Source organism: Peromyscus leucopus, chromosome X, assembly GCF_004664715.2.
Source record: "Peromyscus leucopus breed LL Stock chromosome X, UCI_PerLeu_2.1, whole genome shotgun sequence".
Lineage (NCBI taxonomy): Eukaryota > Metazoa > Chordata > Mammalia > Rodentia > Cricetidae > Peromyscus > Peromyscus leucopus.
The window spans coordinates 124,323,467-124,327,927 of NC_051083.1; the positions used below are offsets into that span (position 1 = coordinate 124,323,467).

General features: G+C 40.3%; 1 non-coding gene across 1 annotated transcript; it reads left to right on the plus strand.

Moving 5' to 3' along the window:
- Positions 1-3,340: 3,340 nt before the first annotated feature.
- LOC114704029 lies at positions 3,341-3,504 on the plus strand. Its single transcript, XR_003736218.1, has one exon. It is a non-coding gene; the product is annotated as a U1 spliceosomal RNA (small nuclear RNA).
- The last annotated feature ends 957 nt before the right edge of the window (positions 3,505-4,461 follow it).

Genomic DNA, 4,461 nt, shown 5'->3' on the forward strand with positions numbered 1-4,461 from the left:
CTTCCTCCTGCTGTCCCAGCTTCGCGAAAGAGACCTACTTCCTGTCTGTTCGTTTTTTTTATAGTATGTTGTTCTGCCTTCTCATTGGTTGTAAACCCAAACACATGACTGCCTCGTCACTGTCTGAATGTACAGCCCCCTAGGTCTTAAAGGCATATGTCTCCAATGCTGGCTATATCCCTGAACACACAGAGATCTATGGGATTAAAGGCGTGTGCCACCACCGCCACACTCTTGCTATGGCTCTAATAGCTCTGACCCCCGGACAACTTTATTTATTAACATACAATCAAAATAATATTTCAGTACAATTAGATTACCACCACAGGACTCTCCTCTACTTTTCTAGTATCATGTCTGTCTGCACACTGACATGTCCCACCATGATGATAATGGACCGAAACACTGACCTGTAAGAGAGCCACCTCAATGAAAAGTTTTTATTTATAAGAGTTGCTGTGGTCATGGTATCTATTCATAGTAATAGAAACCCTAACTAAGATAGAAGTTGGTACCAGGAGTGGATACCTTTGATAGTCCTGACCATGTTTTTGTTTGGAGGAATTTTGACTTCTGTAGTTTAGGTTAGGAAAGTAATGGAATACTTTAAGAACTGCTTAATGGGCCATGCTAGTAGGAACATGGAAGACAATGGTGCTGAGAATGATTTGAACTGTGGGCATCAAGAGGGTTCAGAGGAGAAAGAATATTAGTATGGAGCCTAGAGACCAGTCTTCGGATATTTTGGTGAAGAAAGTGGCTGCTTTTGTCCCTGTCAGAGAAAAATCTGGCTGAAACTAAAGTGAAAAGTTTTAGATTAATTCTGTTGGCAGAGGAAAAGCTTAAAACAGCCTAGTATAGACTCTGTTGTGTCATTATTAGTGTTAACTCTAATGAAGATTTATAATGAAAAGGAACAATCTGAGTAAATAAAAATACAAAATGTACATATTGAGAAATGGGGCACCAGGAAGTAAAATAGACCTAAGTTCTGTGTTCAAGGGGATAAATGGATTAAGAATGTAATAAAGGGAGTGGTGACCTCAGGGCAAGATCCCAGACAGCTAAGTTCCCAACTTGTGAAAAGGAATTAAAGGGAAGCTTAGAGTGGAGTGTGGTATTACATGGCTTTAATCCCAGCACTCAGGAAGCAGAGGCTGGCAGATCTCTAAGTTTGAGGCCAGCCTGGTCTATAGAGCAAATTCAAGCTTAGGCAGTGAAGAAAACTATGGAAAACAGAACATTGGTGAAGATGTAATTAAACAAGGGGGTCATATTCCAACTCCAGCAGGCAGCACAGCTTGGCAGCTTCAGCCACATGGTTCTGGAATTAAGGATAGAAGGAAGGGGCTATGGAATTTGCCCCCACAACTAATGAAACCTGCCGAGGTCAGGTGTGTGTCAGCAGTGTTCCTGAATGGAAACCTAGAGAGGCCATTGTGTGAAGCTGTGAAGTTGAAGCCTGGATTGCATTGGTGACATGAAGATGTTGGAGATGACAGAGTCGCGGGATACCTGCTGAGGAGTGCTGCTAACAGTAAATCGAACCAGCCAAAGAGAAAGACGTGGGTTGCAATCAACAAACCTGAAAAGCTGGAGAATTGAAGAACGTGTTGACATCAGACACGGAGATGCAGAGTTTGGAGTTTGCCCAGCTGGTTTTTGGTCTTATTTTGGTCCAGTATTTCCTCACTATGATCCCTTCCATACATTTTAGAATGGTAATGCATATCCTGTACTATTATATGTTGGAAATATGTGATATGCTGTTGATTTTGATTTAATAGGGGATTACAGTTAAGAGATTGCATGAATCTCAGAAGAGACTTTGGACTTTGAAACATATTGAGCTTGTGATAGACTATGGGGATTTTTGAAGTTGAACTGAATGCATTTTTGCATTATGTTATGGCAAAAATCCTCTGGGAACCAGGGAGTGGGATGTGGTGATTTGAAAGAAAATGGCCCCCAAAGGGAGTGGCACTATTAGGAGGTATGGCATTGTTGAAGTAGGTGGGGCCTTGTTGAAGGAAGTATGTTACTGTGGAGGCAGGTTTTTCAGGTTTCTTTTGCTTAAGCTTTGCTCAATGTGACACTCAGACCACTTCCTATTGCCTGCAAAGCCTCTCAGACACTTTTCTAGCATCATGTCTGTCTGCACACTAACATGTCCCACCATGATGATAATAGACTGAAACTCTGACCTGTAAGCTAGTCACCCCGATTAAATGTTTTCATTTATAAGAGTTGCTGGGGTCATGGTATCTCTTCAAAGTAATAGAAACCCTAACTAAGACAGAGGGGGTGAAGACTACACTTATATGTAGGTGTAGGAACAAATAATTAGAATGTAGTTAAGGATTCTGCTGGTTTAGTAAGGTTGAGTTTGTAGGTTCTCCTGTAGGATACACAACTTCATTAGCCCTGGGTGATTGGCTAGGTTTCTAGCACCAGTCATGGTTTCCCTCTTGGTGAGTGGATCTTACGTCCATAAGAGAGATGCTGCTTATCACATGCTGTTACTGCACCCTTAGGGTTATGATGCCATGCTGCTCATTATTGTGTTTTGTAGACATATTAACTGGGTAGGGCTATTGGTTGTTTTCCTCCTTTGGAAGCTTGTATAGTACTTTATGGTACTATACCTTTATCTATACCATGAGTGCTTCTCACCAATTTCCCTATTTTTCCCTTAGATCATTTGTACCCTGCTACTCCCCTCTCTATCTCCCCTCACCCCTGCAATGATGCATTTTTACTTCACTGGTGGGTAACACTTAAAAGGTCCTATTAATTAATAAAAACAAACCCGGAGCCAGGTATTGGGGTGAATGCTGAAAGATCAGAGAAACAGAACAAGCCACAGCTAACCTCACCTTATCAACTTCTCAGCCAATCCTGTTTCCTCAGACTGGAAGCCTCTGAGTCCTCACCCAAATGGATCTCAGCTGAACTGTTGCTAAAAACCTAAAAACTTAAAAGCCTCTACTTCCTGGTTTTCATGTCTTATATACCTTTCTGCTTCCTGCCATCACTTCCTGGGATTAAAGGCGTGTGTCTTTCCCAAGCAAGACAAGAGATCACAAGTGCTGGGATTAAAGGTATGTGCCACCATGCCTGGCTCTGTTTACAGTGTGGCCTTGAACTCACAGAGATTCCGATGGATCTCTGCCTCCAGAATGCTAGAATTTAAGGTGTGTACTATCACTGCCTAACCTCTATGTTTAATATAGTGGCTGTTCTGTTCTCTGACCTCCAGATAAGTTTATTGGGGTGCACAATATATCAACACACTGGTGTCTGCAGTTAAATGAGTGGAACTTTTAAAAAAGCCTGTTATATACTTACCTGGTAGGGGAGATACCATGATCACGAAGGTGGACTTCCCAGGGCAAGGCTTATCCATTGCACTCCGGATGTGCTGACCCCTGCGATTTCCCCAAATGCGGGAAACTCGACTGCATAATTTGTGGTAGTGGGGGACTGCGTTCGTGCTATCCCCTAAGAAAGAAAAAAAAAGCCCATTATAATTTCTTTACTTCATTTCTCACATTTAATGTTATTTTTTAATTATGCCTTTTAATCTACCATGCTTTTTCCTTTAACCAATATTATCTTACATCTACTAGTTGTAGGACAGCCTTGTATTTTAAGAATCAAAATGAAAAAGGAGCATGAGAATTTCAAAACTTTACTGAAGCTTATAATTTGTATTAGTTAGGCATCATAGCAAGAAACAGATGGCATATTGAAAAGGAATAATTGAAGATATTTTGATGACCAGCTTATTTACAAAAATGTGGGCAAGATCATAGACTTTAAGCAGGGTATCATGCATGACCAAATTCTGGATCCTATATCTTCATTTAAAGTATTCATCAAGCAGATCATGTGGTGAGAAATAAAATCCAGTAAATGATGTGAACGTATCTTTGGGCTTGCAAGATTGGAAACAATGTTGCTAGTCCTGTGCCTGCTGAGATAAGGGAAGGCAGTGTTTGGGGAACTCAGCTGAAAATCTATCTGTAGTAGAGTTTTAAATAGGGAAGCTGTTTACTGAGAAACCTCCTGGGTCAATTTGCAACAAATAAATCAGGTATGCAAAATAACTGAAACTTCAGTCTCTGCACTTTCACATATCTCATCAATATCTTTTTTTGGTAAAGGGAGATCAAGCAACACAGATTTCTGAGAAAATAAAACAAGAAATAAAAAGACAAAGATTCCATTTATAGGGACAAATGGAGCACAGCTAGCATTCAATAATTGTGAACTGGCATATTAGTGGTTGAGTATTATCTAGAGTGATCAATACTATGCTAGAGAATGCTGTATGTCATGGAAGAGAAAATTAAAAAGGAAATATTTTTATTTACTGCTCATTAGCATCTCTAGGACTCTATTACCAAACTATTCTAGGCACACTGATATCCACTCCACTATTCATATCTAATAACTTCA